Here is a 25,248-nt window from a genome sequence, read left to right on the forward strand (position 1 = left end):
TTTTCTTACTCTTTGGGTAATAATTAAAGCATATTTCGACGTTTTTCACGCTCGCACAAGCCATCATAGCTCAGTGGTTAGAGCACTGGTCTTGTAAACCAGGGGTCGTGAGTTCAATCCTCACTGGTGGCTGAAAGACTCGTAAGGAGAATTTTTGCTTCTTTCTATGAATTGTATTTACACATCTATCGACTTGCTTTTAATAAGCACAAGTTTTTAAGGCTCAGTGGTCTAACAATGGTCTCGAGAAACAAAATTTTGCTTCAAAAATTGCGGTTGTATATTTTTATTCTGTTTGCATAATACTTGAAATTATTTTGACTTTATTGCCTTCCTTGCAAGCAGCCATAGAAGAGTGGTTCGGGAACTGGTATAGCAAGCAAACCATCATCAGTAATGTTCTCATTGGTGGATGAATGGTCTGAGCAAACCACTTTTTCTTACTCTTTGGGTAATACTTAAAGCATATTTCGACGTTTTTCGCGCTCGCACAAGCCATCATAGCTCAGTGGTTAGAGCACTGGGCTTGTAAACCAGGGGTCGTGAGTTCAATCCTCACTGGTGGCTGAATGACTCGTAAGGAGAATTTTTGCTTCTTTTTATGAATTGTATTTACACATGTATCGACTTGCTTTTAGTAAGCACAAGTTTTTATAGCTCAGTGGTCTATCAATGGTCTCGAGAAACAAAATTTTGCTTCAAAAATTGCGGTTGTATATTTTTCTTCTGTTTGCATAATACTTGAAATTATTTTGACTTTATTGCCTTCCTTGCAAGCAGCCATAGAAGAGTGCTTCAGGAACTGATATAGCAAACAAGCCCTCATCAGGTAAATTCTCACTGGTGGATGAACGGTCTGTGCAAACAACTTTTGTTTTACTCTTTGCGTAATATTTTACGCATATTTCGAAAATTCTTCACGCTTCCACAAGCCATCATAGCTCAGTGGTTAGAGCACTGGTCTTGTAAACCAGGGGTCGTGAGTTCAATCCTCACTGGTGGCTGAATGACTCGTGAGGAGAATTTTTGCTTCTTTCTATGAATTGTATTTACACATCTATCGACTTGCTTTTAATAAGCACAAGTTTTTATAGCTCAGTGGTCTATCAATGGTCTCGAGAAACAAAATTTTGCTTCAAAAATTGCGGTTGTATATTTTTCTTCTGTTTGCATAATACTTGAAATTATTTTGACTTTATTGCCTTCCTTGCAAGCAGCCATAGAAGAGTGCTTCGGGAACTGATATAGCAAACAAGCCCTCATCAGGTAAATTCTCACTGGTGGATGAACGGTCTATGCAAACAACTTTTGTTTTACTCTTTGCGTAATATTTAACGCATATTTCGAAAATTCTTCACGCTTCCACAAGCCATCATAGCTCAGTGGTTAGAGCACTGGTCTTGTGAACCAGGGGTCGTGAGTTCAATCCTCACTGGTGGCTGAATGACTCGTAAGGAGAATTTTTGCTTCTTTCTATGAATTGTATTTACACATCTATCGACTTGCTTTTAAAAACCACAATTTTTTATAGCTCAGTGGTCTATCAATGGTCTCGTGAAACAAAATTTTGCTTCAAAAATTGCGGTTGTATATTTTTCTTCTGTTTGCATAATACTTGAAATTATTTTGACTTTATTGCCTTCCTCGCAAGCAGCCATAGAAGAGTGGTTCGGGAACTGGTATAGCAAGCAAGCCATCATCAGTAAAGTTCTCATTGGTGGAAAAACGGTCTGAGCAAACCACTTTTTCTTACTCTTTGGGTAATACTTAAAGCATATTTCGACGTTTTTCACGCTCGCACAAGCCATCATAGCTCAGTGGTTAGAGCACTGGTCTTGTAAACCAAGGGTCGTGAGTTCAATCCTCACTAGTGGCTGAAAGACTCGTAAGGAGAATTTTTGCTTCTTTCTATGAATTGTATTTACTCATCTATCGACTTGCTTTTAATAAGCACAAGTTTTTATAGCTCAGTGGTCTATCAATGGTCTCGTGAAACAAAAGTTTGCTTCAAAAATTGCGGTTGTATATTTTTCTTCTGTTTGCATAATACTTGAAATTATTTTGACTTTATTGCCTTCCTTGCAAGCAGCCATAGAAGAGTGGTTCGGGAACTGGTATAGCAAGCAAGCCATCATCAGTAAAGTTTTCATTGGTGGATGAATGGTCTGAGCAAACCACTTTTTCTTACTCTTTGGGTAATACTTAAAGCATATTTCGACGTTTTTCACGCTCGCGCAAGCCATCATAGCTCAGTGGTTAGAGCACTGCACTTGTAAACCAGGGGTCGTGAGTTCAATCCTCACTGGTGGCTGAATGACTCGTAAGGAGAATTTTTGCTTCTTTCTATGAATTGTATTTACACATCTATCGACTTGCTTTTAATAAGCACAAGTTTTTATAGCTCAGTGGTCTATCAATGGTCTCGTGAAACAAAATTTTGCTTCAAAAATTGCGGTTGTATATTTTTCTTCTGTTTGCATAATACTTGAAATTATTTTGACTTTATTGCCTTCCTTGCAAGCAGCCATAGAAGAGTGCTTCGGGAACTGATATAGCAAACAAGCCGTCATCAGTTAAATTCTCACTGGTGGATGAACGGTCTGTGCAAACAACTTTTGTTTTACTCTTTGCGTAATATTTTACGCATATTTCGAAAATTCTTCAACGCTTCCACAAGCCATCATAGCTCAGTGGTTAGAGCACTGGTCTTGTAAACCAGGGGTCGTGAGTTCAATCCTCACTGGTGGCTGAAAGACTCGTAAGAAGATTTTTTGCTTCTTTCTATGAATTGTATTTACACATCTATCGACTTGCTTTTAATAAGCACAAGTTTTTATAGCTCAGTGGTCTATCAATGGTCTTGTGAAACAAAAGTTTGCTTCAAAAATTGCGGTTGTATATTTTTCTTCTGTTTGCATAATACTTGAAATTATTTTGACTTTATTGCCTTCCTTGCAAGCAGCCATAGAAGAGTGGTTCGGGAACTGGTATAGCAAGCAAGCCATCATCAGTAAAGTTCTCATTGGTGGATGAATGGTCTGAGCAAACCACTTTTTCTTACTCTTTGGGTAATACTTAAAGCATATTTCGACGTTTTTCACGCTCGCACAAGCCATCATAGCTCAGTGGTTAGAGCACTGGTCTTGTAAACCAGGGGTCGTGAGTTCAATCCTCACTGGTGGCTGAATGACTCGTAAGGAGATTTTTTGCTTCTTTCTATGAATTGTATTTACACATCTATCGACTTGCTTTTAATAAGCACAAGTTTTTATAGCTCAGTGGTCTATCAATGGTCTCGTGAAACAAAATTTTGCTTCAAAAATTGCGGTTGTATATTTTTCTTCTGTTTGCATAATACTTGAAATTATTTTGACTTTATTGCCTTCCTTGCAAGCAGCCATAGAAGAGTGGTTCGGGAACTGGTATAGCAAGCAAGCCATCATCAGTAAAGTTTTCATTGGTGGATGAATGGTCTGAGCAAACCACTTTTTCTTACTCTTTGGGTAATACTTAAAGCATATTTCGACGTTTTTCACGCTCGCGCAAGCCATCATAGCTCAGTGGTTAGAGCACTGGTCTTGTAAACCAGGGGTCGTGAGTTCAATCCTCACTGGTGGCTGAATGACTCGTAAGGAGAATTTTTGCTTCTTTCTATGAATTGTATTTACACATCTATCGACTTGCTTTTAATAAGTACAAGTTTTTATAGCTCAGTGGTCTATCAATGGTCTCGTGAAACAAAATTTTGCTTCAAAAATTGCGGTTGTATATTTTTCTTCTGTTTGCATAATACTTGAAATTATTTTGACTTTATTGCCTTCCTTGCAAGCAGCCATAGAAGAGTGCTTCGGGAACTGATATAGCAAACAAGCCGTCATCAGTTAAATTCTCTCTGGTGGATGAACGGTCTGTGCAAACAACTTTTGTTTTACTCTTTGCGTAATATTTTACGCATATTTCGAAAATTCTTCACGCTTCCACAAGCCATCATAGCTCAGTGGTTAGAGCACTGGTCTTGTAAACCAGGGGTCGTGAGTTCAATCCTCACTGGTGGCTGAAAGACTCGTAAGGAGATTTTTTGCTTCTTTCTATGAATTGTATTTACACATCTATCGACTTGCTTTTAATAAGCACAAGTTTTTATAGCTCAGTGGTCTATCAATGGTCTCGTGAAACAAAATTTTGCTTCAAAAATTGCGGTTGTATATTTTTCTTCTGTTTGCATAATACTTGAAATTATTTTGACTTTATTGCCTTCCTTGCAAGCAGCCATAGAAGAGTGGTTCGGGAACTGGTATAGCAAGCAAGCCATCATCAGTAAAGTTCTCATTGGTGGATGAATGGTCTGAGCAAACCACTTTTTCTTACTCTTTGGGTAATACTTAAAGCATATTTCGACGTTTTTCACGCTCGCACAAGGCATCATAGCTCAGTGGTTAGAGCACTGGTCTTGTAAACCAGGGGTCGTGAGTTCAATCCTCACTGGTGGCTGAATGACTCGTAAGGACAATTTTTGCTTCTTTCTATGAATTGTATTTACACATCTATCGACTTGCTTTTAATAAGCACAAGTTTTTATAGCTCAGTGGTCTATCAATGGTCTCGTGAAACAAAATTTTGCTTCAAAAATTGCGGTTGTATATTTTTCTTCTGTTTGCATAATACTTGAAATTATTTTGACTTTATTGCCTTCCTTGCAAGCAGCCATAGAAGAGTGCTTCGGGAACTGATATAGCAAACAAGCCGTCATCAGTTAAATTCTCTCTGGTGGATGAACGGTCTGTGCAAACAACTTTTGTTTTACTCTTTGCGTAATATTTTACGCATATTTCGAAAATTCTTCACGCTTCCACAAGCCATCATAGCTCAGTGGTTAGAGCACTGGTCTTGTAAACCAGGGGTCGTGAGTTCAATCCTCACTGGTGGCTGAAAGACTCGTAAGGAGATTTTTTGCTTCTTTCTATGAATTGTATTTACACATCTATCGACTTGCTTTTAATAAGCACAAGTTTTTATAGCTCAGTGGTCTATCAATGGTCCCGTGAAACAAAAGTTTGCTTCAAAAATTGCGGTTGTATATTTTTCTTCTGTTTGCATAATACTTGAAATTATTTTGACTTTATTGCCTTCCTTGCAAGCAGCCATAGAAGAGTGGTTCGGGAACTGGTATAGCAAGCAAGCCATCATCAGTAAAGTTCTCATTGGTGGATGAATGGTCTGAGCAAACCACTTTTTCTTACTCTTTGGGTAATACTTAAAGCATATTTCGACGTTTTTCACGCTCGCACAAGGCATCATAGCTCAGTGGTTAGAGCACTGGTCTTGTAAACCAGGGGTCGTGAGTTCAATCCACACTGGTGGCTGAATGACTCGTAAGGACAATTTTTGCTTCTTTCTATGAATTGTATTTACACATCTATCGACTTGCTTTTATTAAGCACAAGTTTTTATAGCTCAGTGGTCTATCAATGGTCTCGTGAAACAAAATTTTGCTTCAAAAATTGCGGTTGTATATTTTTCTTCTGTTTGCATAATACTTGAAATTATTTTGACTTTATTGCCTTCCTTGCAAGCAGCCATAGAAGAGTGGTTCGGGAACTGGTATAGCAAGCAAGCCATCATCAGTAAAGTTCTCATTGGTGGATGAATGGTCTGAGCAAACCACTTTTTCTTACTCTTTGGGTAATACTTAAAGCATATTTCGACGTTTTTCACGCTCGCACAAGCCATCATAGCTCAGTGGTTAGAGCACTGGTCTTGTAAACCAGGGGTCGTGAGTTCAATCCTCACTGGTGGCTGAAAGACTCGTAAGGAGAATTTTTGCTTCTTTCTATGAATTGTATTTACACATCCATCGACTTGCTTTTAATAAGCACAAGTTTTTATAGCTCAGTGGTCTATCAATGGTCTCGTGAAACAAAAGTTTGCTTCAAAAATTGCGGTTGTATATTTTTCTTCTGTTTGCATAATACTTGAAATTATTTTGACTTTATTGCCTTCCTTGCAAGCAGCCATAGAAGAGTGCTTCGGGAACTGATATAGCAAACAAGCCCTCATCAGTTAAATTCTCACTGGTGGATGAACGGTCTGTGCAAACAACTTTTGTTTTACTCTTTGCGTAATATTTTACGCATATTTCGAAAATTCTTCACGCTTCCACAAGCCATCATAGCTCAGTGGTTAGAGTACTGGTCTTGTAAACCAGGGGTCTTGAGTTCAATCCTCACTGGTGGCTGAAAGACTCGTAAGGAGATTTTTTGCTTCTTTCTATGAATTGTATTTACACATCTATCGACTTGCTTTTAATAAGCACAAGTTTTTATAGCTCAGTGGTCTATCAATGGTCTCGTGAACCAAAATTTTGCTTCAAATATTTCGGTTGTATATTTTTCTTCTGTTTGCATAATACTTGAAATTATTTTGACTTTATTGCCTTCCTTGCAAGCAGCCATAGAAGAGTGGTTCGGGAACTGGTATAGCAAGCAAGCCATCATCAGTAAAGTTCTCATTGGTGGATGAATGGTCTGAGCAAACCACTTTTTCTTACTCTTTGGGTAATACTTAAAGCATATTTCGACGTTTTTCACGCTCGCACAAGCCATCATAGCTCAGTGGTTAGAGCACTGGTCTTGTAAACCAGGGGTCGTGAGTTCAATCCTCACTGGTGGCTGAAAGACTCGTAAGGAGAATTTTTGCTTCTTTCTATGAATTGTATTTACACATCTATCGACTTGCTTTTAATAAGCACAAGTTTTTATAGCTCAGTGGTCTATCAATGGTCCCGTGAAACAAAAGTTTGCTTCAAAAATTGCGGTTGTATATTTTTCTTCTGTTTGCATAATACTTGAAATTATTTTGACTTTATTGCCTTCCTTGCAAGCAGCCATAGAAGAGTGGTTCGGGAACTGGTATAGCAAGCAAGCCATCATCAGTAAAGTTCTCATTGGTGGATGAATGGTCTGAGCAAACCACTTTTTCTTACTCTTTGGGTAATACTTAAAGCATATTTCGACGTTTTTCACGCTCGCACAAGGCATCATAGCTCAGTGGTTAGAGCACTGGTCTTGTAAACCAGGGGTCGTGAGTTCAATCCTCACTGGTGGCTGAATGACTCGTAAGGACAATTTTTGCTTCTTTCTATGAATTGTATTTACACATCTATCGACTTGCTTTTATTAAGCACAAGTTTTTATAGCTCAGTGGTCTATCAATGGTCTCGTGAAACAAAATTTTGCTTCAAAAATTGCGGTTGTATATTTTTCTTCTGTTTGCATAATACTTGAAATTATTTTGACTTTATTGCCTTCCTTGCAAGCAGCCATAGAAGAGTGGTTCGGGAACTGGTATAGCAAGCAAGCCATCATCAGTAAAGTTCTCATTGGTGGATGAATGGTCTGAGCAAACCACTTTTTCTTACTCTTTGGGTAATACTTAAAGCATATTTCGACGTTTTTCACGCTCGCTCAAGCCATCATAGCTCAGTGGTTAGAGCACTGGTCTTGTAAACCAGGGGTCGTGAGTTCAATCCTCACTGGTGGCTGAAAGACTCGTAAGGAGAATTTTTGCTTCTTTCTATGAATTGTATTTACACATCCATCGACTTGCTTTTAATAAGCACAAGTTTTTATAGCTCAGTGGTCTATCAATGGTCTCGTGAAACAAAAGTTTGCTTCAAAAATTGCGGTTGTATATTTTTCTTCTGTTTGCATAATACTTGAAATTATTTTGACTTTATTGCCTTCCTTGCAAGCAGCCATAGAAGAGTGCTTCGGGAACTGATATAGCAAACAAGCCCTCATCAGTTAAATTCTCACTGGTGGATGAACGGTCTGTGCAAATAACTTTTGTTTTACTCTTTGCGTAATATTTTACACATATTTCGAAAATTCTTCACGCTTCCACAAGCCATCATAGCTCAGTGGTTAGGGTACTGGTCTTGTAAACCAGGGGTCTTGAGTTCAATCCTCACTGGTGGCTGAAAGACTCGTAAGGAGATTTTTTGCTTCTTTCTATAAATTGTATTTACACATCTATCGACTTGCTTTTAATAAGCACAAGTTTTTATAGCTCAGTGGTCTATCAATGGTCTCGTGAACCAAAATTTTGCTTCAAAAATTGCGGTTGTATATTTTTCTTCTGTTTGCATAATACTTGAAATTATTTTGACTTTATTGCCTTCCTTGCAAGCAGCCATAGAAGAGTGGTTCGGGAACTGGTATAGCAAGCAAGCCATCATCAGTAAAGTTCTCATTGGTGGATGAATGGTCTGAGAAACCACTTTTTCTTACTCTTTGGGTAATACTTAAAGCATATTTCGACGTTTTTCACGCTCGCACAAGCCATCATAGCTCAGTGGTTAGAGCACTGGTCTTGTAAACCAGGGGTCGTGAGTTCAATCCTCACTGGTGGCTGAAAGACTCGTAAGGAGAATTTTTGCTTCTTTCTATGAATTGTATTTACACATCCATCGACTTGCTTTTAATAAGCACAAGTTTTTATAGCTCAGTGGTCTATCAATGGTCTCGTGAAACAAAAGTTTGCTTCAAAAATTGCGGTTGTATATTTTTCTTCTGTTTGCATAATACTTGAAATTATTTTGACTTTATTGCCTTCCTTGCAAGCAGCCATAGAAGAGTGCTTCGGGAACTGATATAGCAAACAAGCCCTCATCAGTTAAATTCTCACTGGTGGATGAACGGTCTGTGCAAACAACTTTTGTTTTACTCTTTGCGTAATATTTTACGCATATTTCGAAAATTCTTCACGCTTCCACAAGCCATCATAGCTCAGTGGTTAGAGTACTGGTCTTGTAAACCAGGGGTCTTGAGTTCAATCCTCACTGGTGGCTGAAAGACTCGTAAGGAGATTTTTTGCTTCTTTCTATGAATTGTATTTACACATCTATCGACTTGCCTTTAATAAGCACAAGTTTTTATAGCTCAGTGGTCTATCAATGGTCTCGTGAACCAAAATTTTGCTTCAAAAATTGCGGTTGTATATTTTTCTTCTGTTTGCATAATACTTGAAATTATTTTGACTTTATTGCCTTCCTTGCAAGCAGCCATAGAAGAGTGGTTCGGGAACTGGTATAGCAAGCAAGCCATCATCAGTAAAGTTCTCATTGGTGGATGAACGGTCTGTGCAAACAACTTTTGTTTTACTCTTTGCGTAATATTTTACGCATATTTCGAAAATTCTTCACGCTTCCACAAGCCATCATAGCTCAGTGGTTAGAGCACTGGTCTTGTAAACCAGGGGTCGTGAGTTCAATCCTCACTGGTGGCTGAAAGACTCGTAAGGAGATTTTTTGCTTCTTTCTATGAATTGTATTTACACATCTATCGACTTGCTTTTAATAAGCACAAGTTTTTATAGCTCAGTGGTCTATCAATGGTCCCGTGAAACAAAAGTTTGCTTCAAAAATTGCGGTTGTATATTTTTCTTCTGTTTGCATAATACTTGAAATTATTTTGACTTTATTGCCTTCCTTGCAAGCAGCCATAGAAGAGTGGTTCGGGAACTGGTATAGCAAGCAAGCCATCATCAGTAAAGTTCTCATTGGTGGATGAATGGTCTGAGCAAACCACTTTTTCTACTCTTTGGGTAATACTTAAAGCATATTTCGACGTTTTTCACGCTCGCACAAGGCATCATAGCTCAGTGGTTAGAGCACTGGTCTTGTAAACCAGGGGTCGTGAGTTCAATCCTCACTGGTGGCTGAATGACTCGTAAGGACAATTTTTGCTTCTTTCTATGAATTGTATTTACACATCTATCGACTTGCTTTTATTAAGCACAAGTTTTTATAGCTCAGTGGTCTATCAATGGTCTCGTGAAACAAAATTTTGCTTCAAAAATTGCGGTTGTATATTTTTCTTCTGTTTGCATAATACTTGAAATTATTTTGACTTTATTGCCTTCCTTGCAAGCAGCCATAGAAGAGTGGTTCGGGAACTGGTATAGCAAGCAAGCCATCATCAGTAAAGTTCTCATTGGTGGATGAATGGTCTGAGCAAACCACTTTTTCTTACTCTTTGGGTAATACTTAAAGCATATTTCGACGTTTTTCACGCTCGCACAAGCCATCATAGCTCAGTGGTTAGAGCACTGGTCTTGTAAACCAGGGGTCGTGAGTTCAATCCTCACTGGTGGCTGAAAGACTCGTAAGGAGAATTTTTGCTTCTTTCTATGAATTGTATTTACACATCTATCGACTTGCTTTTAATAAGCACAAGTTTTTATAGCTCAGTGGTCTATCAATGGTCTCGTGAAACAAAAGTTTGCTTCAAAAATTGCGGTTGTATATTTTTCTTCTGTTTGCATAATACTTGAAATTATTTTGACTTTATTGCCTTCCTTGCAAGCAGCCATAGAAGAGTGCTTCGGGAACTGATATAGCAAACAAGCCCTCATCAGTTAAATTCTCACTGGTGGATGAACGGTCTGTGCAAACAACTTTTGTTTTACTCTTTGCGTAATATTTTACGCATATTTCGAAAATTCTTCACGCTTCCACAAGCCATCATAACTCAGTGGTTAGAGTACTGGTCTTGTAAACCAGGGGTCTTGAGTTCAATCCTCACTGGTGGCTGAAAGACTCGTAAGGAGATTTTTTGCTTCTTTCTATGAATTGTATTTACACATCTATCGACTTGCTTTTAATAAGCACAAGTTTTTATAGCTCAGTGGTCTATCAATGGTCTCGTGAACCAAAATTTTGCTTCAAAAATTGCGGTTGTATATTTTTCTTCTGTTTGCATAATACTTGAAATTATTTTGACTTTATTGCCTTCCTTGCAAGCAGCCATAGAAGAGTGGTTCGGGAACTGGTATATCAAGCAAGCCATCATCAGTAAAGTTCTCATTGGTGGATGAATGGTCTGAGCAAACCACTTTTTCTTACTCTTTGGGTAATACTTAAAGCATATTTCGACGTTTTTCACGCTCGCACAAGGCATCATAGCTCAGTGGTTAGAGCACTGGTCTTGTAAACCAGGGGTCGTGAGTTCAATCCTCACTGGTGGCTGAATGACTCGTAAGGACAATTTTTGCTTCTTTCTATGAATTGTATTTACACATCTATCGACTTGCTTTTAATAAGCACAAGTTTTTATAGCTCAGTGGTCTATCAATGGTCTCGTGAAACAAAATTTTGCTTCAAAAATTGCGGTTGTATATTTTTCTTCTGTTTGCATAATACTTGAAATTATTTTGACTTTATTGCCTTCCTTGCAAGCAGCCATAGAAGAGTGGTTCGGGAACTGGTATAGCAAGCAAGCCATCATCAGTAAAGTTCTCATTGGTGGATGAATGGTCTGAGCAAACCACTTTTTCTTACTCTTTGGGTAATACTTAAAGCATATTTCGACGTTTTTCACGCTCGCACAAGCCATCATAGCTCAGTGGTTAGAGCACTGGTCTTGTAAACCAGGGGTCGTGAGTTCAATCCTCACTGGTGGCTGAAAGACTCGTAAGGAGAATTTTTGCTTCTTTCTATGAATTGTATTTACACATCTATCGACTTGCTTTTAATAAGCACAAGTTTTTATAGCTCAGTGGTCTATCAATGGTCTCGTGAAACAAAAGTTTGCTTCAAAAATTGCGGTTGTATATTTTTCTTCTGTTTGCATAATACTTGAAATTATTTTGACTTTATTGCCTTCCTTGCAAGCAGCCATAGAAGAGTGCTTCGGGAACTGATATAGCAAACAAGCCCTCATCAGTTAAATTCTCACTGGTGGATGAACGGTCTGTGCAAACAACTTTTGTTTTACTCTTTGCGTAATATTTTACGCATATTTCGAAAAATCTTCACGCTTCCACAAGCCATCATAGCTCAGTGGTTAGAGTACTGGTCTTGTAAACCAGGGGTCTTGAGTTCAATCCTCACTGGTGGCTGAAAGACTCGTAAGGAGATTTTTTGCTTCTTTCTATGAATTGTATTTACACATCTATCGACTTGCTTTTAATAAGCACAAGTTTTTATAGCTCAGTGGTCTATCAATGGTCTCGTGAACCAAAATTTTGCTTCAAAAATTGCGGTTGTATATTTTTCTTCTGTTTGCATAATACTTGAAATTATTTTGACTTTATTGCCTTCCTTGCAAGCAGCCATAGAAGAGTGGTTCGGGAACTGGTATAGCAAGCAAGCCATCATCAGTAAAGTTCTCATTGGTGGATGAATGGTCTGAGCAAACCACTTTTTCTTACTCTTTGGGTAATACTTAAAGCATATTTCGACGTTTTTCACGCTCTCACAAGCCATCATAGCTCAGTGGTTAGAGCACTGGTCTTGTAAAATAGGGGTCGTTGTTAAAGCTGCCTAAGAAAAAACACCGTTTTCTTTCGCTTTTTATATTAAAATAGAAAAACGATATCCCACCGGTAAAAAATTCAAACTTTGTTTATTCCATCTTGGGATTGATCTACAAGTTGCCATCTACAAAATGAGACAGCAAAAAATATTTCTTAAATAACGTTGCCATTCTAAAATAAACAAATAAATAAAATAAAATATTAATACATTTTCAACATCCTCCCACCTTTTGATTATAAATAATAATCAAAATATAATACTATTAGTTAAACACAGTTAAGAGATTCAATAAATGGCAACGTTTTACAAATTTTCAATTAATATTTAAATATAAAAATGAAAATTAATGTGAAAATGTCCAATCAAAAACAAAATAAATCACAAGTTCAGTCTCTCTGGCAATTTAATTCTTCTTCCGGCTCTACTAAATTTCATCTCGTTGCCAGAAGTACTGTCAGAAGTTTTGGTGATGTCATTTGACTTATTCAAATCATCTGGTGTCATCGAAGTGGAGAAGTCATCAGAGGATGTTAACTCTAATGGATATATTCTTTGAATTGGTCGCAGGAAATTCTGCTGTGAAGTTTGCACTCGAACAAGTCGTACATGTCCATCTTTACCTGGTATGATTTCTGTGATACGACCTAAAGGCCAGACAAGTCTCTTTTTATTATCTGCTCCCACCATAACAATGTCACCAACAGTAACTGTACATTTTCTTGATTTTTTATTTCTCCGCTGTATGAGAGCACCCAAATACTCAGATCTGAAGCGATTTCTTAAGTCTTTAAGCACTGCTTGTCTGTATTTGAATCTATTGCTCACAGAATTTTGCTCTACAGCATCTATATCAGGAAGATTGCATTCATGCACATCTTGTATGAACATCGATGGAGAAATTGGTTTTATAGCTTCCTCTTCGCAAATGTAAGTTAGAGGTCTTGAGTTGATTACACGCTCGCAGTCTGCCAAAACCGTTATCATCTCCTCATAATTGAGACGTGCCTGTCCTAACACTTTCTTCAAAAGATCTTTTAAAATTCTAATTAATCTCTCCCACCATCCGCCCCACCAGGCAGCAGTTGGAGGATTAAACTTCCAGTCAATAGAGTTTATTGCTCCATATTTTTGGATGCGGTTCCAATCCAGTTGTTTTAAATAGTTGGCTGCTCCAACAAAATTGGAGCCATTATCGCAGTATATTGTTGTGCATCTTCCTCTGCGAGAAACAAATCTCCTAAAGGCCATTAAAAAAACATCAGTCGATGCAGCAGTAACAAGCTCGAAATGAACTGCTCTGTACACTGCACAAGTAAAAATCAGAACCCAGCTCTTCTTGTCTTTAAGGAATAAAGGTCCAGCCATATCAACGCCAGTTATCTGAAACACCGCAGCATCCTTTACTCTATTTTCTGGAAGGGGGGGGGACTTATAACTTCTATGTTCTTTGAGCTATATCTTTTACACGTAATGCAATTGGCCACCACATGTTTCACCGCTTTTCTTCCATTTAGGATCCAGTACTTTTCTCTAAGTGCATTCAATAGTATCTGGACTCCAGCATGACAGTTCTTAACGTGAGCATTATAGATTAACCGCTTTACCACTTCATGATTCGGAGGAAGAACAATAGGTTTAAGAAAATCTTCACTGTCCTTGCGATAAATAATTTTAGTTTTCAAACGGATGATGCCAAGATCGTCTTTAAATACTTGTAGGGTTTTTAATCTCTTTTCTTCTTTATTTTCCCACCACAAAAACCGAAGGAAGTCTCTATCCTCTTTACGAATACTAATTTGCAGAAAAGCTTTCCTGATGTCAGCTATAACGCCAAGCTGTCCCTCTCTGAATCGAAGAAGAATATTTGGAATAAGCTCAATGAGATTAGGACCACATTCCAAGCACTGATTCAAAGATGGATAATTTGCTAATCTCGCTGAAGCGTCAAACACCGGACGAATTGGAGTAGTGCTGCTGCTTAGTTTTATCACTGCACGGTGAGGTAAATAATTACCATAAGAGTTCATTTCGTTGGTAGGAACTTCCTCGATTATGTCTTCATCTAACCAATTTAGAAGAATATTTTCATATTTCTCATACATATTCATAGCTATAAGTTTTGAGGTAGTGTAGTCGAGCCTTTTCCTCGCCAAATCCAAGTTGTCGGGCAAAGGTGACTTATCATCAGACCATGGTAAACAAACCTCATATCGACCATTTTTATTAATTGTTACCGTTTCTAAAAAATGCTCCTTGGTCCGAAGATCAATCTCGTTCTTAGATTTTTTCTCAACAGGATCATTGATTCCGATTGAATCTAATTTCCATAAATTTGTGATTTCAGCTTCATTTACAAATAAGGACAGCACTGTTAAAGCCAGGTTTTCTTCCGAAGATTCTTCCTGTGGTACCTTACCCATTAAGGTCCATCCTAAGAAAGTTTCTACAGCGACAAGACCTGAAGATAAGACTTTTCTTTTGCCAGTTAACATTTTCCCCATAACGTCAGCTCCAATTAGAATATCAATGCCTTCACAAGTATCGCTAATATCAGTTAGATTAATCTGATTTTCCTCTAATTCTTTTATCCAGGGACCTTTAAAAACCGGTCTAATATTGTCACAAATGATAGATTGATCCAGAACTTCAAAATTACAGCCGAAATCTCCAATCAAATTTCTCAATTTTACTTTATAACAATTATGTTTAAATTCATTAGTGATAACGCCACCAAAAAGAGAATGTACCAATTTTTCACATCGAACGGGTGTATAATTCATTTCTTCAGCTACACTTTTCAAAATGTAAGATTTATGTGATGCAGAATCAAAAAGTAACCTCACAATTTTCTGTTTATTATCCGATACCACTTTAGCTTTGAGAGTTTGAAGAAATATCTTAGGGCTGTGTTTATTAAAATTAGCCATATTAACATCTAGTGCGGGTTTATCTTCTTTTCCCTCTACAGACATCTTTTGCGAATCAAGCACATCACACATTATAGGAAAATGTTTTTTAGAACATATCAGGCATTTTAAAACTGCTCGGCATCTTTTAACTGCGTGAAATGGCGATAAACATGCAAAGCAGCATCGTTTTTCCTTGACTATTTTTTGTCTTTCCGATAGAGTCATTTTTTGAGCCGTAAAGCAATCTGAACTTGAATGCTTACCACCGCAAAAAACGCAAGATTTCTTTACATATTTATCTGCAGCAGTCGTTAACAAACCTATAGCTGTAGGTACTTTATTTCTCAAATTCTCCGAGCTATATTGTTTCTTTTTCAAAGGTCTGTATTCTTGGCCCTTTCCTAAACCGAAACCGGCTACAGCCAAACATATTCTTTCTTCTCCTTCAACTTCCGTTTTCAAAAATTGCATCAAATTATCCAATCTTCCTTTCGCGTCAGAGTTAATACTGGAAATATTACTACGATTCCAAGCCTTTAAAAATTCAGCTGGGAAACACGATTCAACCATAGGATACAAAATGGATGCACATTTATCTGTGGTTACACCTAATGTTTCTAATGCTCGTAAATATGATTCAAGCTTATCATACAAAGAAGTTAATGAAAATGTTTCTTTTGTTTGCACAGAAATAATTAATTTTAATAATTCTCTCACATATACTTCCACTAAAATATCTTCTCTACCAAAACGCGATTTTAAACCATCAATAGCCTTTTGATAGTTGGCGCCAGTTGGCGGAAAACTTTCAACAACCTCTCTAGCACGAGAACCAGAAATTGTTGCTTGAACTAGGTACTGAAATTTGTCTTCTGGTGCGATATCCTCATCTTTATGTATTTGCTCAAATTGACTCCAAAATGGGAGCCAATCTTTAATATCGTCGCCAAATTGTCTAAATTCTAATCTAGGCAGTGTAAACTTTCTCTTATAATTATTTAAATCAGCAGTAGAATTAGCAGAAAATGACTGACCTCTATTTTGAGATTGTATTCTTGCCAATTCTATTTCTTTTTCAATTTCAAGCTGCAATCTTCTATCTTCCTTTTCAGCTTCAAGCTGCAATCTTCTATCTTCCTTTTCAGCTTCAAGCTGCAATCTTCTATCTTCCTTTTCAGCTTCAAGCTGCAATCTTCTATCTTCCTTTTCAGCTTCAAGCTGCAATCTTCTATCTTCCTTTTCAGCTTCAAGCTGCAATCTTTTATCTTCTTTTTCGGTTTCTTCTTTTAATTTCCTTTCCGAAATAACATTACTTAAAAGTTCTTGAACGAATTCTGGATCATTCTTATATTCACAACTTTTTAAAATAAGATCTTTTAATCCAACTATCGTAATATTTTCTGATACGTCTTCTCCAATTTCAGACGCAACGTATTTCAGATCTTCTTTTTTAAAACCTTTTATTGCTTGAAACATCTTGATTTATTTTGTTTCGAGAAAATCCTGTCGCGGACGCCAAAAAATGTTAAAGCTGCCTAAGAAAAAACACCGTTTTCTTTCGCTTTTTATATTAAAATAGAAAAACGATATCCCACCGGTAAAAAATTCAAACTTTGTTTATTCCATCTTGGGATTGATCTACAAGTTGCCATCTACAAAATGAGACAGCAAAAAATATTTCTTAAATAACGTTGCCATTCTAAAATAAACAAATAAATAAAATAAAATATTAATACATTTTCAACAGTCGTGAGTTCAATCCTCACTGGTGGCTGAATGACTCGTAAGGCGAATTTTTGCTTCTTTCTATGAATTGTATTTACACATCTATCGACTTGCTTTTAATAAGCACAAGTTTTTATAGCTCAGTGGTCTATCAATGGTCTCGAGAAACAAAATTTTGCTTCAAAAATTGCGGTTGTATATTTTTCTTCTGTTTGCATAATACTTGAAATTATTTTGACTTTATTGCCTTCCTTGCAAGCAGCCATAGAAGAGTGCTTCGGGAACTGATATAGCAAACAAGCCCTCATCAGGTAAATTCTCACTGGTGGATGAACGGTCTATGCAAACAACTTTTGTTTTACTCTTTGCGTAATATTTTACGCATATTTCGAAAATTCTTCACGCTTCCACAAGCCATCATAGCTCAGTGGTTAGAGCACTGGTCTTGTAAACCAGGGGTCGAGAGTTCAATCCTCACTGGTGGCTGAATGACTCGTAAGGAGAATTTTTGCTTCTTTCTATGAATTGTATTTACACATCTATCGACTTGCTTTTAAAAACCACAAGTTTTTATAGCTCAGTGGTCTATCAATGGTCTCGTGAAACAAAATTTTGCTTCAAAAATTGCGGTTGTATATTTTTCTTCTGTTTGCATAATACTTGAAATTATTTTGACTTTATTGCCTTCCTTGCAAGCAGCCATAGAAGAGTGGTTCGGGAACTGGTATAGCAAGCAAGCCATCATCAGTAAAGTTCTCATTGGTGGATGAATGGTCTGAGCAAACCACTTTTTCTTACTCTTTGGGTAATACTTAAAGCATATTTCGACGTTTTTCACGCTCGCGCAAGCCATCATAGCTCAGTGGTTAGAGCACTGGTCTTGTAAACCAGGGGTCGTGAGTTCAATCCTCACTGGTGGCTGAATGACTCGTAAGGAGAATTTTTGCTTCTTTCTATGAATTGTATTTACACATCTATCGACTTGCTTTTAATAAGCACAAGTTTTTATAGCTCAGTGGTCTATCAATGGTCTCGTGAAACAAAATTTTGCTTCAAAAATTGCGGTTGTATATTTTTCTTCTGTTTGCATAATACTTGAAATTATTTTGACTTTATTGCCTTCCTTGCAAGCAGCCATAGAAGAGTGCTTCGGGAACTGATATAGCAAACAAGCCGTCATCAGTTAAATTCTCACTGGTGGATGAACGGTCTGTGCAAACAACTTTTGTTTTACTCTTTGCGTAATATTTTACGCATATTTCGAAAATTCTTCACGCTTCCACAAGCCATCATAGCTCAGTGGTTAGAGCACTGGTCTTGTAAACCAGGGGTCGTGAGTTCAATCCTCACTGGTGGCTGAAAGACTCGTAAGGAGATTTTTTGCTTCTTTCTATGAATTGTATTTACACATCTACCGACTTGCTTTTAATAAGCACAAGTTTTTATAGCTCAGTGGTCTATCAATGGTCTCGTGAAACAAAATTTTGCTTCAAAAATTGCGGTTGTATATTTTTCTTCTGTTTGCATAATACTTGAAATTATTTTGACTTTATTGCCTTCCTTGCAAGCAGCCATAGAAGAGTGGTTCGGGAACTGGTATAGCAAGCAAGCCATCATCAGTAAAGTTCTCATTGGTGGATGAATGGTCTGAGCAAACCACTTTTTCTTACTCTTTGGGTAATACTTAAAGCATATTTCGACGTTTTTCACGCGCGCACAAGCCATCATAGCTCAGTGGTTAGAGCACTGGTCTTGTAAACCAGGGGTCGTGAGTTCAATCCTCACTGGTGGCTGAATGACTCGTAAGGAGATTTTTTGCTTCTTTATATGAATTGTATTTACACATCTATCGACTTGCTTTTAATAAGCACAAGTTTTTATAGCTCAGTGGTCTATCAATGGTCTCGTGAAACAAAATTTTGCTTCAAAAATTGCGGTTGTATATTTTTCTTCTGTTTGCATAATACTTGAAATTATTTTGACTTTATTGCCTTCCTTGCAAGCAGCCATAGAAGAGTGGTTCGGGAACTGGTATAGCAAGCAAGCCATCATCAGTAAAGTTCTCATTGGTGGATGAATGTTCTGAGCAAACCACTTTTTCTTACTCTTTGGGTAATACTTAAAGCATATTTCGACGTTTTTCACGCTCGCACAAGCCATCATAGCTCAGTGGTTAGAGCACTGGTCTTGTAAACCAGGGGTCGTGAGTTCAATCCTCACTGGTGGCTGAAAGACTCGTAAGGAGAATTTTTGCTTCTTTCTATGAATTGTATTTACACATCTATCGACTTGCTTTTAATAAGCACAAGTTTTTATAGCTCAGTGGTCTATCAATGGTCTCGTGAAACAAAAGTTTGCTTCAAAAATTGCGGTTGTATATTTTTCTTCTGTTTGCATAATACTTGAAATTATTTTGACTTTATTGCCTTCCTTGCAAGCAGCCATAGAAGAGTGCTTCGGGAACTGATATAGCAAACAAGCCGTCATCAGTTAAATTCTCACTGGTGGATGAACGGTCTGTGCAAACAACTTTTGTTTTACTCTTTGCGTAATATTTTACGCATATTTCGAAAATTCTTCACGCTTCCACAAGCCATCATAGCTCAGTGGTTAGAGTACTGGTCTTGTAAACCAGGGGTCGTGAGTTCAATCCTCACTGGTGGCTGAAAGACTCGTAAGGAGATTTTTTGCTTCTTTATATGAATTGTATTTACACATCTATCGACTTGCTTTTAATAAGCACAAGTTTTTATAGCTCAGTGGTCTATCAATGGTCTCGTGAAACAAAATTTTGCTTCAAAAATTGCGGTTGTATATTTTTCTTCTGTTTGCATAATACTTGAAATTATTTTGACTTTATTGCCTTCCTTGCAAGCAGCCATAGAAGAGTGGTTCGGGAACTGGTATAGCAAGCAAGCCATCATCAGTAAAGTTCTCATTGGTGGATGAATGGTCTGAGCAAACCACTTTTTCTTACTCTTTGGGTAATACTTAAAGCATATTTCGACGTTTTTCACGCTCGCACAAGCCATCATAGCTCAGTGGTTAGAGCACTGGTCTTGTAAACCAGGGGTCGTGAGTTCAATCCTCACTGGTGGCTGAAAGACTCGTAAGGAGATTTTTTGCTTCTTTTTATGAATTATATTTACACATGTATCGACTTGCTTTTAGTAAGCACAAGTTTTTATAGCTCAGTGGTCTATCAATGGTCTCGTGTAACTAAATTTTGCTTCAAAAACCGCGGTTGTATATTTTTCTTCTATTTGCATAATACTTGAAATTATTTTGATTTTTTTGCCTTCCTTGCAAGCAGCCATAGAAGAGTGGTTCGGGAACTGATATAGCAAGCCAGCCATCGCCAGTTAAATTCTCACTGGTGGATAAATAGTCGGTGCTAGCAAGTTATTTTTACTGTTTGGTTAATATTGCCCAGATATTTCGAAGCTCTTCACATGCACCACGCGTCGTAGCTCATGGCTTTGATCACTGGTCTTCTAAGTCAGGCGTCGTGAGTTCAATCCTCACTGGTAGCTGAAAGATGCGTAAATATAGTTGTTTTAAATCTTTTGATGTGTTATATTTAACACATATATCGACTTGTTTTTAGTGAGCCCAAGTTGTTATAGATGAGTTGTCTAGCTATAATTTTAGTTTTAAACACCGCGCCAAGTATATTTTTCTTCTTTTTGCATAGTATTTAAAACTATTTTGCCTTTATTTTCATTTTGTACATGCAGCCATAGCCTAGTACTAAGGAGCCTGATGTAGTAACCTAGTAATCGTCAGATAAATTTTCACTGGTGGATGAATGGCGATGATATCATATTTATGAATCACTTTTTATGATGAATTGCTAAGGACTCATTTATTCGAATTAATTTGCAGTGAAGATGAATGGTTTCTGAAGTGCCTCGAAAGAGTCAAAGAAAGAGATGGCTCAATGTGGACAGGGTCGGCGATACAAGAGCGAATGTCTTTATTTGATAAGTGGATATAGTAAAGAAAATGAAATGGACCGTGTCCTGTTTTAAACAAAATTTTTTCATGGACCCAGGAGAATGATTGTAATTTTTTATGGCTTTATAAATAGATCGTCCAGTGTTTTTATTGTCCAAAATATCTTACCACTTCCTTAAAAATGCTTCCTGTTGCTGCCGTTTAATTTAACACCGATAATTTAAAGCTTCAGTTGATGCACTTTCAATGATGGAGATTGTTAGCTTCTTCGTTACCCCGATACCAAACATGTGTTTAGATCCATCTTAAGAGTATTTTTGTACTTTGAAGGAGAAGAGCCCGAATGTTTCGAACAAGTTGCTGGAGTGTCAGGGGATGTTGTATCTCCACAGCTGGAAATGAGGTGAGGACCTTCGGATGCTTTTTTTTTTTTTGGCATCCAGCATGATAAAAGTAATTTACAGTCAAGAATTCAGCCATGAAATTCCAGGTCATTAAAATCATATAACTTTTTACAATTCTCTTGCCGGATATAGCATTTGGGTTCACATTAAAAAAGAATCCAAGTTTGCAATCCATTTCATGGAATGATTAAACTGCTCGAAAGACTGAAAAGAGGGAAAAAAATCATAAATCAACATTCTATTGCATAAACTCTTTGCTTTCAATCTAGTTTCAGGAATTTAATCTGCGTCATCTACCATATTATGCAGAAGTTCCAAACATTTATCTCCATATTTGCTTACTGGTTTCAGTGCTTCTGTTCAGGAATTCCATTTTGTCTCACTCTCTGATTTAATTATCATATATCAAACTTCTACCAATGAGAAGTGGATTAACAAAAGAATCACGTAAAGAGCTTCCATTATACCAATAAACAGAACCGTTGCTGGATCTTCAGCAAAATGACTACCGACTTGGTTAAGATTTAGTAAAAATCGCCAGATTGTTCTCTTCTGTTACTCATTTTCTGTTAATCGTCACTTTCATGCTCAACGATGGAAAAACAGTATTCCAAATCCACTGCATTGTTCCTTAGTTAATTAAATGCATTCAATCAAATTTACTTCATTTTTATACTTAATTGAATGATGTTCAAGAAATTTTCTCAAAGGAATACTGTGTTTTTTCTTCAAAATGTATACCTACAAATATTACCATCGCTGACATCTGCTTACGATGAACATTTGTAGAATCAAACAAAAGCTCGTAATATTTAGCCTTACATATATATATTTCAATAAATTATCTCATAAGCATAATCTACCAAAGAGATAACTTCATTCTGCGCTCTTGGTGAGAGATAAGATGTACATCTAGCATGAGTTTCCACACTGAATAGGTGCTCTTTCATGACAATGTCAACATTCGATAGAAGTTTTATTCAGCTAAGAATACACTCTTCATTAAGTTTATTACTCAACAGAAGTGATTCCCTCTGCCTGCTCAAAGCTAAATATTGGACAGAAAGTTACTTAACCCCTGCTGAACTCGCGGGGATAGAACGAAGTGCTCCCACGGGGGGGGGGGGACGCTCCGAAATGGAGAGTCACCACGAGCCCACGTAGTTTCCGCAGTAAAGCCTAATTTAATAAAAAAAATTATAAAAAAGAGAATAATATAAAAGCAGCATTTTAATATAATGACTTCAATTTTACAAATAATGTATATAATATATTATTATTTAATATTTATTAATATAAAAACTATAACATTAATAGACTACAATCTGATTGAAACAAGCAAATTACTGAACTTTTAACTATACCCAAGGAAGCAAATATTATGAGCACGAAAACAAAGTTATAAATATAAACGTTATATTATATATATAATATTTTACCCTTACTGCATGCAACAGTCAGCTATACGCACTTCCCCTTATTTTCCGAACGAAGAAACCAAAGTAATCAAGAACGCCGGAGTCCCTTTAAATCACAGTGCATTTTTAGAAACCATTTGTTTATATCACAAAATCTCTCCAGGCTAAAAGCGCATAATAGAAACGAATACCAGCTTATGAAGGTCAAAGGTCATACGATTCGACTGTTAAGTATTTCAATCTTTTCGTCATAGTGACTAAAATAAAACTGACCCAAAGCATACAAATTATTATCCAGCGAACCTGAAACAGCGTAAGACTAATCAACTCCCACATTAACCAATAAGCATTCCTTACTTTTCCCAGCGTCAACAAACACCTAGAACTCAGTAGATCATGGCCCTTTAATACAGTGAAGTATTCTTAATATGAGATTTCAAGCCATTTTTCACATTCGCTTTCAGTTTGAATTTGTAATTTGGCATCATTTCTCTTTCATTTCGAGTTATATTTCATTCCATTTGCGTGCAATAGTCACGATATTTTTTTTTTAAATTTTTCACGAGCAGTAATTCGTTCGGAAGCTTTTTAATTGTTTTACACTTGGTTGTTCTAATTCTGATTCTGTTGCCTGCCTTAGAAATAAAAAAGAAGACAACGGAAACAAAATGCAGAATTTTAAAAATGAATATATTAGCCAAAACGGTCAACTTCTTCACCACAATGACTTCTGAATCTTCTTTTAAACTAACTTTTGTTCATTGATTGATTAACTGTTAACAGGAAAAGACCTTTATTGATTTTGAAACAACTGGAACCAAATTTTAGAATTTGGAGTCTTAATGACTCGGAAATCTGTGGCTTTTCCAAAATCTGTATCAAATTTCAACTATCCGGTATTGTATTCCTTTATAGATTATAAAGAAATGATTTCTTTCTATTTTGTATAATCCATCTAATCTGGCAACAAATGTATTTCTATCAGCTATCTTCCTCATCTTTAGGCAGGTCACCGCATTTTTTTGAGATCATCATCATTATCACAATGTTGTTTTCAGTCTCAAATACGATAATCCTTTTGCTTTGTGCTTCATTCTAAAAATAAACAAAATTACAGCATAAGGAATTGTGTAAAATCTGGAGAATTACTTAATCTTTGCGAATTTACTGCTTTTCTCAGATTTTTACATCCTTTACATCCTTCAGCTGCAGTTTCTTTCTTTTTCATCGATGAATATTTTAGGAACATTAAATGAGCTAACATAAGAAAATATAATTTACGAGACAAATGTTGATGATAATGAGTAACAAATTCTTTCACGCTGAAGTGTATTTGACGGCAAATAAATATTGCCGTCCAAACATGAAGTGAAAATGCTAGATAATTGTGTAAGAGATATTTACAATAAAGTTTCTAATAGAGTTATGAAAATGGAATGTCGTAAATTAGTGGAAGGGCAATGCAACGAGACCAGTGAAATTCTACAGAAGCGAAGCGTGGAAGGTTTCCTACGCATTACATCATCGCATCTCATAGCTACTACATAGTTTAAAATTACTGAAATGAATTTATGAAAAAGTAAAAATATTCGATTAATGATTGTTTATTTATCTCCATCATTTTAACTCAGAGCACAGATTTTTATTTTTTATGACTTCCATGGTTATGAATTTATGAAATGAATGAATTACTTCTATTATTTTTAAAGAGAATTTTTGCATTCAAAAGCATCAATCGAAAGGACTAGTCGTTTAACCCTGTAAAGTGCCATTTTTTTCTAGTTATATTATGTTAAAATATTTTTAGGCTTGAAATTAGAATAAGAAAAGGGATTCATTTAGCTTATTAGATAAATAGAATTTGATTCATTAATTAATTTGGTTAATGAATAATTAAGTAACAAACCAAGACACATCATTTTGTGTGAGATAAAGAACTGAAGCATCTAAGTTTGTGTCTTTCTAAAAAAATTTGTCAGAACTGATGCCAACCTACATACTTTCATATAAAGATTGATAAATTTGGTGGGAAGCATACTTCCCACGGCCTTAGAAAGGGTTAAAATATTATTGGCTTTCCTTCCTGAGTAATAGAAATTTCAATGAATAAAAAAAAATAAAGTATGTGATCTTTCGCATCTATTTACATCTAACTTGGCGCAGTGGATTTTTCCTCCTTTTTTTTCTTGAAACAACTTCCAAATAAGAAAAGGTTTAAAATAATTTATTACGGACGAATAGAAGAATAAGAACAGAAGAATGGGACGGTGCTGAGACAGCAGAGTAGAATAGTAGAGAAATAGAATAAAAGAAGTATTTATATTTCCATTCATTACTTTATTCTTGTGATATCTATCGAAGCTATACTTTCTAACATTCATGACTCGAATTTCAAGAACGTAGCTTCTGATCTATTTCACACTTACTAAAAAAAATTGACTCTTTATTGAGCCACATAAGATATTTTTATTGATTTTGATGATATGAAATGATTATTTAAGTGTTTTGGAATTGATAAA

General features: G+C 36.5%; 35 non-coding genes across 35 annotated transcripts; all 35 read left to right on the forward strand.

Annotated features, from left to right (window-relative positions):
- Positions 1 to 59: 59 nt before the first annotated feature.
- Positions 60 to 132, forward strand: Trnat-ugu (transfer RNA threonine (anticodon UGU)). Its single transcript has one exon. It is a non-coding gene; the product is annotated as a tRNA-Thr (tRNA).
- A 362-nt stretch (positions 133 to 494) lies between these two features.
- Trnat-ugu (transfer RNA threonine (anticodon UGU)) lies at positions 495 to 567 on the forward strand. The gene has a single exon. It is a non-coding gene; the product is annotated as a tRNA-Thr (tRNA).
- Positions 568 to 931: 364 nt separating this feature from the next.
- Positions 932 to 1,004, forward strand: Trnat-ugu (transfer RNA threonine (anticodon UGU)). The gene has a single exon. It is a non-coding gene; the product is annotated as a tRNA-Thr (tRNA).
- A 364-nt stretch (positions 1,005 to 1,368) lies between these two features.
- Trnat-ugu (transfer RNA threonine (anticodon UGU)) lies at positions 1,369 to 1,441 on the forward strand. The gene has a single exon. It is a non-coding gene; the product is annotated as a tRNA-Thr (tRNA).
- Positions 1,442 to 1,803: 362 nt separating this feature from the next.
- Trnat-ugu (transfer RNA threonine (anticodon UGU)) lies at positions 1,804 to 1,876 on the forward strand. The gene has a single exon. It is a non-coding gene; the product is annotated as a tRNA-Thr (tRNA).
- A 362-nt stretch (positions 1,877 to 2,238) lies between these two features.
- Positions 2,239 to 2,311, forward strand: Trnat-ugu (transfer RNA threonine (anticodon UGU)). The gene has a single exon. It is a non-coding gene; the product is annotated as a tRNA-Thr (tRNA).
- Positions 2,312 to 2,676: 365 nt separating this feature from the next.
- Trnat-ugu (transfer RNA threonine (anticodon UGU)) lies at positions 2,677 to 2,749 on the forward strand. The gene has a single exon. It is a non-coding gene; the product is annotated as a tRNA-Thr (tRNA).
- Positions 2,750 to 3,111: 362 nt separating this feature from the next.
- On the forward strand, positions 3,112 to 3,184 carry Trnat-ugu (transfer RNA threonine (anticodon UGU)). Its single transcript has one exon. It is a non-coding gene; the product is annotated as a tRNA-Thr (tRNA).
- Positions 3,185 to 3,546: 362 nt separating this feature from the next.
- On the forward strand, positions 3,547 to 3,619 carry Trnat-ugu (transfer RNA threonine (anticodon UGU)). Its single transcript has one exon. It is a non-coding gene; the product is annotated as a tRNA-Thr (tRNA).
- Positions 3,620 to 3,983: 364 nt separating this feature from the next.
- On the forward strand, positions 3,984 to 4,056 carry Trnat-ugu (transfer RNA threonine (anticodon UGU)). The gene has a single exon. It is a non-coding gene; the product is annotated as a tRNA-Thr (tRNA).
- Positions 4,057 to 4,418: 362 nt separating this feature from the next.
- On the forward strand, positions 4,419 to 4,491 carry Trnat-ugu (transfer RNA threonine (anticodon UGU)). The gene has a single exon. It is a non-coding gene; the product is annotated as a tRNA-Thr (tRNA).
- A 364-nt stretch (positions 4,492 to 4,855) lies between these two features.
- Positions 4,856 to 4,928, forward strand: Trnat-ugu (transfer RNA threonine (anticodon UGU)). The gene has a single exon. It is a non-coding gene; the product is annotated as a tRNA-Thr (tRNA).
- A 362-nt stretch (positions 4,929 to 5,290) lies between these two features.
- Positions 5,291 to 5,363, forward strand: Trnat-ugu (transfer RNA threonine (anticodon UGU)). The gene has a single exon. It is a non-coding gene; the product is annotated as a tRNA-Thr (tRNA).
- Positions 5,364 to 5,725: 362 nt separating this feature from the next.
- Positions 5,726 to 5,798, forward strand: Trnat-ugu (transfer RNA threonine (anticodon UGU)). Its single transcript has one exon. It is a non-coding gene; the product is annotated as a tRNA-Thr (tRNA).
- A 364-nt stretch (positions 5,799 to 6,162) lies between these two features.
- On the forward strand, positions 6,163 to 6,235 carry Trnat-ugu (transfer RNA threonine (anticodon UGU)). The gene has a single exon. It is a non-coding gene; the product is annotated as a tRNA-Thr (tRNA).
- A 362-nt stretch (positions 6,236 to 6,597) lies between these two features.
- On the forward strand, positions 6,598 to 6,670 carry Trnat-ugu (transfer RNA threonine (anticodon UGU)). The gene has a single exon. It is a non-coding gene; the product is annotated as a tRNA-Thr (tRNA).
- A 362-nt stretch (positions 6,671 to 7,032) lies between these two features.
- Positions 7,033 to 7,105, forward strand: Trnat-ugu (transfer RNA threonine (anticodon UGU)). Its single transcript has one exon. It is a non-coding gene; the product is annotated as a tRNA-Thr (tRNA).
- A 362-nt stretch (positions 7,106 to 7,467) lies between these two features.
- Trnat-ugu (transfer RNA threonine (anticodon UGU)) lies at positions 7,468 to 7,540 on the forward strand. Its single transcript has one exon. It is a non-coding gene; the product is annotated as a tRNA-Thr (tRNA).
- Positions 7,541 to 7,904: 364 nt separating this feature from the next.
- On the forward strand, positions 7,905 to 7,977 carry Trnat-ugu (transfer RNA threonine (anticodon UGU)). The gene has a single exon. It is a non-coding gene; the product is annotated as a tRNA-Thr (tRNA).
- A 361-nt stretch (positions 7,978 to 8,338) lies between these two features.
- Positions 8,339 to 8,411, forward strand: Trnat-ugu (transfer RNA threonine (anticodon UGU)). The gene has a single exon. It is a non-coding gene; the product is annotated as a tRNA-Thr (tRNA).
- Positions 8,412 to 8,775: 364 nt separating this feature from the next.
- Positions 8,776 to 8,848, forward strand: Trnat-ugu (transfer RNA threonine (anticodon UGU)). Its single transcript has one exon. It is a non-coding gene; the product is annotated as a tRNA-Thr (tRNA).
- A 364-nt stretch (positions 8,849 to 9,212) lies between these two features.
- Positions 9,213 to 9,285, forward strand: Trnat-ugu (transfer RNA threonine (anticodon UGU)). Its single transcript has one exon. It is a non-coding gene; the product is annotated as a tRNA-Thr (tRNA).
- A 361-nt stretch (positions 9,286 to 9,646) lies between these two features.
- Positions 9,647 to 9,719, forward strand: Trnat-ugu (transfer RNA threonine (anticodon UGU)). The gene has a single exon. It is a non-coding gene; the product is annotated as a tRNA-Thr (tRNA).
- Positions 9,720 to 10,081: 362 nt separating this feature from the next.
- Positions 10,082 to 10,154, forward strand: Trnat-ugu (transfer RNA threonine (anticodon UGU)). The gene has a single exon. It is a non-coding gene; the product is annotated as a tRNA-Thr (tRNA).
- A 364-nt stretch (positions 10,155 to 10,518) lies between these two features.
- Trnat-ugu (transfer RNA threonine (anticodon UGU)) lies at positions 10,519 to 10,591 on the forward strand. Its single transcript has one exon. It is a non-coding gene; the product is annotated as a tRNA-Thr (tRNA).
- Positions 10,592 to 10,953: 362 nt separating this feature from the next.
- On the forward strand, positions 10,954 to 11,026 carry Trnat-ugu (transfer RNA threonine (anticodon UGU)). The gene has a single exon. It is a non-coding gene; the product is annotated as a tRNA-Thr (tRNA).
- A 362-nt stretch (positions 11,027 to 11,388) lies between these two features.
- Trnat-ugu (transfer RNA threonine (anticodon UGU)) lies at positions 11,389 to 11,461 on the forward strand. The gene has a single exon. It is a non-coding gene; the product is annotated as a tRNA-Thr (tRNA).
- Positions 11,462 to 11,825: 364 nt separating this feature from the next.
- Trnat-ugu (transfer RNA threonine (anticodon UGU)) lies at positions 11,826 to 11,898 on the forward strand. Its single transcript has one exon. It is a non-coding gene; the product is annotated as a tRNA-Thr (tRNA).
- Positions 11,899 to 17,363: 5,465 nt separating this feature from the next.
- On the forward strand, positions 17,364 to 17,436 carry Trnat-ugu (transfer RNA threonine (anticodon UGU)). The gene has a single exon. It is a non-coding gene; the product is annotated as a tRNA-Thr (tRNA).
- Positions 17,437 to 17,798: 362 nt separating this feature from the next.
- Trnat-ugu (transfer RNA threonine (anticodon UGU)) lies at positions 17,799 to 17,871 on the forward strand. The gene has a single exon. It is a non-coding gene; the product is annotated as a tRNA-Thr (tRNA).
- A 364-nt stretch (positions 17,872 to 18,235) lies between these two features.
- Positions 18,236 to 18,308, forward strand: Trnat-ugu (transfer RNA threonine (anticodon UGU)). Its single transcript has one exon. It is a non-coding gene; the product is annotated as a tRNA-Thr (tRNA).
- A 362-nt stretch (positions 18,309 to 18,670) lies between these two features.
- Positions 18,671 to 18,743, forward strand: Trnat-ugu (transfer RNA threonine (anticodon UGU)). Its single transcript has one exon. It is a non-coding gene; the product is annotated as a tRNA-Thr (tRNA).
- A 362-nt stretch (positions 18,744 to 19,105) lies between these two features.
- On the forward strand, positions 19,106 to 19,178 carry Trnat-ugu (transfer RNA threonine (anticodon UGU)). The gene has a single exon. It is a non-coding gene; the product is annotated as a tRNA-Thr (tRNA).
- A 364-nt stretch (positions 19,179 to 19,542) lies between these two features.
- Positions 19,543 to 19,615, forward strand: Trnat-ugu (transfer RNA threonine (anticodon UGU)). The gene has a single exon. It is a non-coding gene; the product is annotated as a tRNA-Thr (tRNA).
- A 362-nt stretch (positions 19,616 to 19,977) lies between these two features.
- Positions 19,978 to 20,050, forward strand: Trnat-ugu (transfer RNA threonine (anticodon UGU)). The gene has a single exon. It is a non-coding gene; the product is annotated as a tRNA-Thr (tRNA).
- Positions 20,051 to 25,248: the final 5,198 nt, after the last annotated feature.

The sequence above is a fragment of the Argiope bruennichi genome, chromosome 9 (genome assembly GCF_947563725.1).
Source record: "Argiope bruennichi chromosome 9, qqArgBrue1.1, whole genome shotgun sequence".
In the NCBI taxonomy this organism is placed as follows: Eukaryota; Metazoa; Arthropoda; class Arachnida; order Araneae; family Araneidae; genus Argiope; species Argiope bruennichi.